This window comes from Oryzias melastigma, linkage group LG17, assembly GCF_002922805.2.
Source record: "Oryzias melastigma strain HK-1 linkage group LG17, ASM292280v2, whole genome shotgun sequence".
Taxonomy (NCBI): Eukaryota; Metazoa; Chordata; class Actinopteri; order Beloniformes; family Adrianichthyidae; genus Oryzias; species Oryzias melastigma.
This window is the reverse complement of record NC_050528.1, coordinates 30,630,547-30,641,875: the sequence shown is the minus strand read 5'-3', so window position 1 is coordinate 30,641,875 and position 11,329 is coordinate 30,630,547. Positions and strand designations below refer to the sequence as shown.

The window sequence follows — 11,329 nt, the reverse complement described above, 5'->3', positions numbered from 1 at the left end:
GAGGAGTAATCCTCCTCCATCGCTCTTTCCCCCTCTTACACGTGCACACACACATACACAAAAAAAGATTTAAGATCTTAAATCAAAGTTTTCTTCTTCTGTATATTTGTGCTAAAAAGAATTTAACATTTTCTCCATTAGACAATTATAGACAACCAAACGCAGAAGCATTAACTCCAAATTTGGACTTTTCTCATCTTCTTCTGCCGTTTTTTAAATTATTATTACTATTATTTTTGCACAAATTTGTTCTTTTCTTGGCTCAATGTGTAAACAAACACAAAAAACTTAAATGGATGAAAGAGCACGACGTACATATTTAATATAGTGATGAAAATACGTCTACAAACTATCAAACAGCATCAATTTTCCCTTAAAATGCAAAATGAGCAATACAGGTGAAAATCAGAAATTATAATAAAATTTGTTTTTTCAAATATTCAGTCTGAAGAAAATCAGCTACAAATACTTTGATTAATTACAAAAGTACTTAAAATCTCTGTATTTTCATCAGTGAGAGTATCCTTTCCATTATCTGCAGACTCTGCAGATGTCTCTGAATCCTTGCAGTGGTTCATGAGAGTAAAATCTGGTTTTCTGAGCTTTCAAAATTGAGGAATACTCATTCAAATCATGATAAAAATTATTATTTTATACTTCATACATGCTTTACTGAAATTATGTAAAAAAGTCTTCACATTACAGAGAAAAACTGAAAGTATGTCAAAAGAAGGGAGGTTTATCACCTTATTTTTAATAATTTATTCTGTTTGTGCACATTTAAAAGTAATTTTAACAGTAAAAAAGGTAAAAACTTTAATTCATAATGAAAATCTAAACAAAATGTGCCTTTTTGGAAGAGAATCATACATCAGTCAAATGATAATTAATCTGATTTATTCTGTTTCTATTTATCACACTAAAATAAGCACATATACTGTACTAATGACTCTTGATTTAATTTTGACAGACGTTGCTCCCTGCTGAGAGATGTTTTCTTACCTTTTCAGAGATGATTGCAATGTAATTGACCTTTGCAGAGAGGATTTAGGAGCCAGAAGCCTCAGCCTTTAGTCCACATGTCCCCTTTGTTTCTGTACACATGCTCACAGCAGACTGTAATTCTGCAGGAGTTATTTCAGCAGCCTGCACCCCTCGACATGGCACACCGCTCAGTAGAGTTATGGAGACAGTCATTGGCTCATCGGACGACCATTTTGGACCCAAAGCCCGGTCTCCCTGCCTGCAAATTCTTCCCAAAGTGGCCGGACTTGGCTTTTATAAAAGGCTTCCCTCTCCGGGTTTCCCCCTGTGTCCCTCTCTCCCTCAATCCTGAATTCTTCTTGAGTCCTGCTCGTGCTTAGGTAATTGTCCCAATAATTAATTTTCACTCCCCACAGTCTCAGTTATATTTAAAAATATATAAAATTTGATTAAAAAAAATCTTAAAAACCACATTTATACAGTTAGGATTGCAGGTTCCATAAAACAGAACTGTGATTCATTAAAATGGGGTTAAACAAATGATAAGGATGAATCAAAAAATAATGTTTGTCTAAAGTAGAAGATGAAAGTTGATTGTTATAGAAAATGAAATGTAGCAGCAGCTAAATTGTATTATGATGAGGAGGAGGGACATTGAATCACTCTGTCAAGACGAGAATTTGTTTCAATAGAAACCTGTAAATGAAAAATGAAATTGTTCAAATGTGCAAACCTAGAGGACATAGAATCAAGAATGAACATGTAATCTATTGTAATGTTAAACACAAGGGTGTCATTAGAGCAAATGCAAAAACTAAAGTGTTTCCATCATCAAAGACTTGACGTTATCCTTGTTGGATTGTTCAATCCTTTAGTAACATCCGTACATTCAATTGAAAAGGATCTGGTTCTCCTGGTATAAAGAGAAGAAGATAGTTGGAGGAGGAAGGAAGTGACAGATCACCACATGAAGGTGATGGGGTGTTAAAGACCCGCTCCAATAAAAATACTGTTTTGTTGGGTTTTTTTTTTTCCTCGGGGTGCTTTTAAATTTTAATTGTGGTATTTTTACTAATGATGGAAGAATTTCTAAGCATTTTTTTATTCAAATCATTGTTAATCAGAAGCAGATGAAAAAATGCTGTTGGAAAAACCTTGAATTTGTGATGTAAAAACACAGTCTTCCTGCTCCGCCCCCTTCTGGTTCATCCACTTACAAATAGATCCATGAACGTCTTTGTTTTCCTGGTCTGAGCTGGAATCTGGATCAACACAGTACGACTAGATAGCTCTGATATTGCTCACTATTGTTGTTGTGATGTTACGATGGGGCTGTGAGGGGCTGTAAGCTAGCAGGAGAACGTTTAAACAGTTGGGTGATGGGAATGGGGGCGATCTTACTCTCCACTACAACTCAAAGGCAAATTTCTAATGAAGTCCAGCCATTCTGAAAAAAAACGTCCTAGGGAGCAACAGTTTTCTTTTTCTTTTCAATTTTGGCTAAAAAATATCATAATTATCATAAATAATATCCTCATAATTAAAAGACAGTCTGAAAGTTTTTGCAATAGAACAAAAGATGATCAGAGTAGGTCTTCAACCCTGGAGAACCCATGGGGTCAAATTTGGTCAATGTTATTTATTGTATGGATTTATTTATTTCTTTTTCATTTTTAAATTGTATTTATTTGTATTTTTTGGGGGGTTTTTTACTTTTATTTTACATTTTTTTACTGTATTTATTACTATTTTTTCCTTTTACTTTTCATCTTGACTTTGTATTTATTTCTATTTTTTATTCTTTTTTTATCATATTTAAATTTTTATTTTTAAATTGTATTTATTTCTATTTTTTATTTTTATTTTTTTTCCTTTTATTTTACATTTTAAAATTCTATTAGTTTTTTATTTTAATATTTTTCCTTTTAATTCTCATTTTAAAATCTTATTTATTTCTATAATTTTCTTTCTTTTATTTTTATTTTTTCATTTTTAAAATGTTTTTTTCCCCTTTTATTTTTCATTTGTAAATCATATTTCTTTTTTTTTTCCTCTTTTTTTTGCTGCTACTACTACCCAAAATGTGGAGGGAAAGATGAAATGAACTTTAAAAGCCCAGAAGGAAATTGTTGTTGGGTTCTCCAGGATAAATCATCATCTCTACTTTGTTCTTCTTGAAAGTAGTCAAACAGGAAACTCAAGCGTTGTCTTTGCTTTAATCTAATATAGGAAATGATGCGATGGTTGATTGATAATCTAGAGAGCAGGGCCCCCACCCCCTCTGTTTCCAGCACCAAGCTGCAGTCATCTGTGCACATATGAAGCTTGAGTTATGAGGATTCATCTCAGCTTTGAACTGGTGAAGTGAAAGTGGGAATTCCTTTGATAAACTGATGAGTTCCCCTCAGATCTATTCTGCCTCCCTCCCACTCAGAAACGGTAAAGACGAGAACCTGAACCCCCTTAACCTCAACCTTAACCGAAGACCGTGGAAAGATGAAGGGGTTCAGTAAAATCACTCAAATCAATACCAACCTATTCCTGTTAAGGATCACAGCCAGAGAGATCACGTAGCAAAATACCTAAGAACACTAATTTCCTGTAACTTTTCTATTGTTGACACAATCAACATGATTCTAGCAGATTCTCCTTCACAATTAGTTAACAGTAAAAAGTTACAAGATTTTGTGTTTAACTGTCACCAACAGCGCATCAGGTTGAAGCGGAAGTGGGGAAAAACATTAAACTCAGTGAAAAGCTTCTAACAGTTTTGCACAAATACAACGATCCCGATTCTACGCAGACACGGGCGCATACAGCAACAAATTGTTCCAACCAACCACCCCTGCAGGATGCACACGAACCCGTCGGGTGCAAACACACAAAACCTCTTTTAGGGAAACCACAGAGGCCCTTATTCACCGTTTCTGTGGCCAGCGTTTGCTGTGTCCAAGAGCATCTGTACAGAGCGTCCTGTTAAGCTCACACGCATAAAGAAGGACGACCGTGAGGTGAATGCAGCTCCTCATTCTGCCTCAGGAGAGGGTGACAAAGCAGTGTTTAATGGGAAAAGGAGGAGAGTCAATGAGGGCTGTTGGTAAAATGTGGTGAAGAGTATCTGTGACACAGCCAGGTTGAAAGTGCAGGGAAGGTCTTCTTCTGTTAACAGTTGTGAAGCAGAACAAAGACGTAGAGATGAGATTGAAACAGAAGCTGAACTACTTTGTTTCTGATCTGCCTCTTTAAGTGTGCAAAGGGTTCATTTTTGTGTTGCAACTGCTTATCTGGACAAACTGACATGGAGGGCTCAGAAAAAAATGTGAAACTTACCTGTCTCATAACATATCTCAGTTTTCCACTTTTGTCTTTTTTTTTATCCAAAATTATGCGACTAGTGCATTGGAAATAAAGGATTTGTAAGGGTTCTTGGGGCTCTGTTTGGAGTGTTTTTTGGTCTCTTGCATTTGGGTCCTCCGCCACCTCATCATGACAGAATCCCCTGACCACTTCTGACCCAGCAGGAGATTTTTTTTTTTTTTTGCTGTAGTGGCATAAAACTCTGCCACTACAGTCCACGCCATACCACGGCATCAGATGGGATTTCCTGCAGCCAAAATCAAGTCATGCCAAGCCATGTGCACCTATCCGTTCCTGAGGGGGACTGTCTGGGCCATCCTCCCTGTCCCTGCGGATGGTCATCGCTCACCCCGGCTGTGTTGTCTGTTCCGTTCATGTTTCCTGTCCCTGGGAGAGGACTGCTCCTCTTCACGCTTATTCCTGGGGAGGGGTTCTGATGCCCCTCTCATTCGTCTGGCTGCGAGAACCCTAAATGCTTTCTGGACTTTTCATGTTTTGTTCTTCCATGCCCCCTCCTCCTAGGTTTGTGGGCATCTGGGATGAGCCCCTTTGGAGAGGGGTACTGTCAGGGTTCTCTGGCTTTGTTTGGAATGTTTTTGGTCATGGTTTGAGTTTCACACCAGTTTCATGATTTTCCGCTGTTTTCATTTCAGTTATTTGGCATCAGCCTATTTAAGTCTCTAGTTTTCAGTTCCTACTTGTCAGGTCGTCTGTTTTGGTCTGTCTTGTCACACTCTTTTTTGTTTCTCCATGGTTTTTTGGTCATGTTTTGGTTAGTTTAACCAATTGTTACCTCTCTGCCACCAAGCCTGGCCTCCTGCGTTTGGGTCCTCCACCACCTCATCATGGCAGGCTTCCCAGGGTGACCCACAGCTTCATCCACTGGGTGGGCAAGACCCACTGCCCAACTATTTCGCCACAAGGGGCCCAAGTCCCTGAGCCGGTCCCCAGCCTGGATGTCAACTCACTGAAGAGCAGTCACGTTATTAACACAGTGCATGCGGCTGACACTAAATGAAACCATGAAACTTAAAAGCTTCTGAGATGAGCGCTGGATCTGGCCTCAAGTTTGCACTAGCAATGGTTTCAGGAAATTTCAGTTGCTTTCCAAGGTCAACTTTTAGCTCCCAGTCCTGAGCTGCTGTTAACAGGCCTCAGTGGGTGTCCGTGTGGTGACTTCTCCCCAGCCCGGACAAAAGCAGTGATGTTCTTCACTGGGCAGAGGCTCCTACAGTGCTTAGTGCCACTGCTTATGGTGTTAGCTACTGCCTTTAGCACTTGGTCATGGCGTCAGCAGTAGTGTTCCTCGGCTAGGGTTGGGCACCGAAATTCGGTTCCAACTAGGAACCGTTATGATTTACAGGGTTCTACCGAAACCGAAAGAAACTGCTGCAAACGGTGCCGCATTTCGGTGCTGAATTTGAGTGAAGGTCAATTTGTCTTAGGACGTGTCAATCACTTCTACTCTGTTTAGTACTTTGAAGTTCCAGACAATCCTTCTGCTTTTCCTGCGATAGTGCGCTGACTCATATAAAAGTGCTGACGGGGCAAACACAAACGTGCAGCACTCCAATGTCTGGCTCCATTTCACAGCAGATATCAGAAGTTTGACAAATTGCTGCATCATCAGCCAATCAGGAATTCAGCTTTGGGCAGGTGATGTTTTCAGTGACCCGATCAGTGTAATCCAACATGAGCGTTTTATCCTGTCACAGTGCGGCAGTTCTCTGGTTGCAACCAGCCTACTGGACTTCAGCTGAGCACGCTTGGGTCAATACACCGGCAGACAGCCGCTGCAGGGAGAGCGGGCAGCCTGCTCGGGTCTCCTGAACCATCATATTTTACTCATTTTTACCGAGACAATAATAAAAAAAGGTCCCCTATTTTTCCGCCATCTCGGGTTAATGCGGGACAGACTTCAAACTCAGTCACAGAGACACAGAAACACAGCAGAAGCGGCTGTCATCCAGACACACCCCCGAGTGAGATCAAAGCCCCGGTAGCCCCTCAGACACCGCGGCCCCTAAGTTTATTTTTTATTACTGAACTACCAAAACTGGCACCAATTAGGAACTGAAACCGAAGAACCGCTTTGGCACCGGAACCGAATAAAACCCAATCGGTGCCCAACCCTATCCTCAGCCAGGGCTTTTCAGCTGAGGATTTGCTCGAGGGTCCCCCTCTATAGGCACAGGTAGCAACCTGTTAGAGGGGCTTGGTAGGACGTCGTAGACCGCCTGTATCAGGAAACGTATTCGGTGTAGCTCAGACTACCACAACTTCACCCATGACACTTTGGGCTCCACTGAATGCTCCCGTCTTGTCCAAAGCTCCCTTTTTTTTTAGCCCCACCGGTTGATTAATTTTTATTTGAAAGGTTCCAAAAACGATTGCACTTTTACCTTTTTCATTTGAAATTACTGATTATTTTCTTGACCTTTTTGTTTTTTATTAAATCAAACTGATAAAAAGACAATTTCACTTTTGTTATGGTATTAAATCCTAACTTAGAGACTTAATAAGAGAAGTGTTGCTGCATGATTGTGTTTTTTTTTTTAATCAGAGTTCTTCATAACAATAAGGAGAGAATGTGTGGTAAAAGGTGTTCCCACGTGTTCAATCTGGGGCTCACAGGAAGTAAGAAACACCAAAACTGTGTCATGCTTTTGATTAAAGTTGTTGCAGACATGCCGATGCACCAGAATTACTTTGTTCTTTTGTTTCTTGCAGATAAAAAGTTGAAGTTAAGATTCAGGGAAATAAGAGAAGATTCAAATTAGGGACAAGCAGATGGTCTTCGGCTGTTTTCTTATTTTAAGGGAGTTTAAAGCCAATGCTGATAGAAAAACCCAACTCAGCAGGGTTTTTTTTTTTTGCAACTGATCTCATATTCACGTGAACGTGTGATCTGGAGGATGAAAAGTTTAGATTTAAAAGGGTCAAATGTTCACCACATCCTCTGTTCAGATTGAGGATGAGAAAAAGCTGCATTTGTGTGAATTTAGGTGCAGGGCTGCACGAGGTTGTGTGTGCAAAGGAGGTCAGTTGGTGCTTCTGGTTCCAGAGGCCATGCTCTCCATTTTCATTCATTCAAAGGTTTTAAAATCCCGTCTCAGTTGCTTTTTGCTGTCCCTTTCTGTTCTGCTCATAGTCTCACTTTCTTCCTGTGCAGGTCATGACCCGCCAACGGACATGAGAACACTGAATTTAAACGCATGCTGTGCCCTCCATCAGTCACAGGCTCCTGAAGGCTTTCTTTGTTCAATAATCTGGTTTAAATGCACTTTTCCTTTTTTTTAAAAAAAAAAAATTGAATAGGTAAAATACATTTGCTTATTTTTTAAATTATTTTCCAATTTGTTTTTAAAAACAATTAAAAACAGTTACAACCTAAATAATATCTAATACTTAATATGGAATCACACGAAAAAAAATAAAAATATTCAACAGATAAGTCAAATCTAGATACTTTTACTTTTGTCAGAGAAAATGCTGCTGAATTTTTAGTTGTAGTTTCAAAATCAGCCACTAAATGGCAGCAAATATTAATGTGTATTGCAGTTTCAAAATAAGCCAGTAGATGGCAGCAGACATTAATGTATATTGCAGTTTCAAAATCAGCCAGTAGATGGCAGCAGATATTAACTTTCTTCATTTCAATTAAAAGGAGATATTTTCCTGCTATCATTTTTTAAACAAATTATATATTTTAAGAATATAATTAGTAATACAACATAAAGTTAGATTTTGATTAACTTGTGACATTTATTTAGCCCTTTTAGTGTTTGTTTTAAATCATTTTCAGACATTTTTTAAGCTAAACTAAAGAAAAAAAAAATCAGACTCATTTGAATGTATGTAGATACCTTTCAGAGTTTGTTTACTACAGTTGAGATTACAATTGTATAGAATAATAATCTTAAATAAAACCTAAAGTACTAGCAGTTAATTACATTCATGTACAGATTTAATCTACAGAATGTCGTCAGTTCCATTAGCCTCAAAGGTTATGTTTGGTTTTCCTCCATTCGTGTGTCTTTCATAACGCCGCAGGTCTGGTGTCATGTTTTTCACAGACTCTATAGGTCACATTGAGAAGTTGTCCAACTTGTTTCTATGAGTTTAATGACCTCTTTGAAAACCCTTCAAAACTCCTGAAACTCTTGCAGGAAATATTTCATTCTTTACATGTTAGCAAGCAGAACGTGTTGCAGCTTTTCTCTTTCTATACCATGAAAATAACATCTGGATTAACACCATTTGTGTTTCCACCTCATTGTAGTTTATCTATGTAAGCTAAAAAACAACAAAAGTTTTTGAACATTTTCTCCTAGGAGATCCTCTGCAGCACATAGTGTTCCGTTCCATGCATCAGTTTTCAGGGAAAGAGCTTTGAAGGAGTGAGTAATGCTTCAAATTTAAAGGTGCAATCATGAGTTCAGACCTGATACAACATGCACATCAGGTGAGAAGATGTTTTAAAGCCTCCAGCAAATTTGGTTCCCCTATTTACTCCATAAAACCTCCGTGTCAAGGCCCTGAAGTAAAAAAAAAAAAAAAAAGAAACGTAAGCAAGCTGAACTTTTGGGGTAAAACCGTCACTTTTTTTAACATTCAGGTAACATAAAAGTTGTGTCTGTATCACTGGATAACAAAGTTCAGATTTAGCATTTCTTACACTTTAAGCTACATTTTGTTTTATTTATTGTTACAACTTCCTGGAGTCTGTAACAATATGGTTTTAAGCATCGTTTTAAAAACCAGAGGTGAGTTTCCCATGAGTGAAAACATTACAGGAAGTGATGTAATATGCTCCTTATTTGGGGAACCCCATCATGAAACTAAGTAAGGCAGTAAAACTAACAGTAATCCTATTGAATGTGAAATTCTGATTGATGTAAATAATTGGGGAACAAACTTTCTCGTAACTTTACAATGTTGTGCAACTTCCTTTAAAGCTGTAATAATGGATTACTTGTCGTTAGTAAAGAGTAATCAATCAGCTTTATTTATGAAGCACTTGTAAAAGGCAAAGCAAACAAAGAGCTGGTCAATCAAGTAAAATATATAACTGTAAAAAAAGTTTAACAATAGATTTTAGTAAAAGAAACAGTGAAAATAAAACAATAAAAGCAAACAGCGTGGCTCACTGATTCTGTTACTTTTATTTATAAAAATATGTTAAAATAGATTAGATTTGAATGTGACAAATGAACCGCAAAGCATTTCACATTTCCATGATGAGCAATACTCTGGAGGAAAATATGGTTTATTTTTGGCCAAAAAGAAGAAAGAATAACCAAAGCCTGTTGAAAGTACAGAACATGCACAGGGCTCCCCGAATCATACCCAGGATTCCTGTTGGTCAAATCTGAGAATAATTAGTCCTTTTGTATCAAGCAGGACTGCAAAACGAGACTAAAAGTTGCATTTTTAAATTTCCTTCATCCTTTCTCTCCATTTACAACTTTTGTCTCAAATCCACTTTAAATGTGTGCTTTAAGCTTATTCTAACAACAAACCCTTCTGACAATGGATTCAACTTTTTACTATAACTTTGCTTGGTTATATAGCATATTAAAAAAATCTGACTATAAATGACAAAACTTTACTAACCTGGTTTAATCCATGAAATTGAACATAAACACATCCCATCCATTTTATGTAACAAGAAAACAGAATGGAGAGCTAGAGGCCAGTGTGCCTTAAAAACAATACAAATGTATTGTATTAAAATCAGGTTGAAATGGTTCCATTTGATAAACGGCATCCTGAAAAAGAGGAAAACCCTCAGTTGTTAGGAATACAGGGAAGAAATTTTAATATTTCCGTTTAAAAGCCTTACGGGGAATTTGCCTCATTAGTTTAAGTTAAAAAAAAAATCTAATAAATTGACCGTGAGCAGATCATTTTTTTCTGTATCTTGTCCTGATTGTTTCTTTTTAGGCATCAATTCTGTTACCAAACATAAAAAAAATATTGCAGCACAGGCTTCCATTCAAAGCGTCTCTGATTCAAATAATTTACGTTTGCAAAAACTAAAGAAAACACTTCAATGGACACATTTATAAAATTATGTTTTGTTTTTTTTGTGCTGGTTGTGTGTGGTCCTTCCTTTTTCTCTGCAAAGCTCTCAAAGCTCAGTGGGATGTTACTATGACCCCTCAGCCTGAAAGAAAAAAGAAATTAGAACAACACAAAAGCAGCTTGGATCTGCTGAGGGCTTTCATTGCCAAGTTTGTTTCTTTGTCTGAGCTGTTTGCAGACAGACGGCAGGACTCAGATATAGAATAGAGCCCTCCACATGCATACCAAACAGCTGTTACACAACACAAACACACCAGCTGTAATGCTGCCACTTCAAGTTCAGGTTTGGATTTCCATGAACCACACCTGTAAAGCTGATTTCAGGAAGCAATTACCAACTTTAAAAACATCAGGGATTGGAAACATTTGTGGTTTACATATTTGATGTTATTCATGGGATATCTTTATAGCTTCAATTCAACTTAATGGAGGATTATTTTGATTTTGGAAAGCAAAATATAATTGTTGATCGACAATAATTAAGAAACTATTTCAGTCATGTTTACACATAATTCTTAAATCAGACTAAAAAGAAGCAAACAAAGGATATTTAATAAAAGCTCATCAGGAATATCATCGGGAATTTATTTTATTTATTAATTTTCTACATATCAATAGCTTTTAATATATATTTTGTATTCAGCTTTTTTTACATCTTAATGCATAATATAAGAAAACAACAACTCTACAAGGCCTAAAGGTGAGACGGTGATGACACACGACCATGTGCGTGCGTGAGGTATGTGAATGCGTTCATGCCCAGTTGAAATTAGGAGTTCTGTGGTCTGTTGTGGAATACGTCAGCGTTCCACTCGTAATTACGGATAAAATGTATCAAATAAAGCATGCCCTTATATATGTTGAATTAATAAAGATAATTCATCAACAAAATGCATTTAAT

General features: G+C 37.4%; 1 protein-coding gene across 1 annotated transcript in view; it reads right to left on the bottom strand.

Moving 5' to 3' along the window:
• Positions 1-1,309, bottom strand: part of LOC112151460 (potassium inwardly rectifying channel subfamily J member 10) — a 34,174-nt gene extending 32,865 nt beyond the window's left edge. The window contains exon 1 of the mRNA XM_024280419.2: positions 1,003-1,309. The gene's annotated coding sequence lies outside the window, so the exon portion shown is untranslated. The remainder of the gene's footprint in view (positions 1-1,002) is intronic.
• Between the last annotated feature and the right edge of the window lie 10,020 nt (positions 1,310-11,329).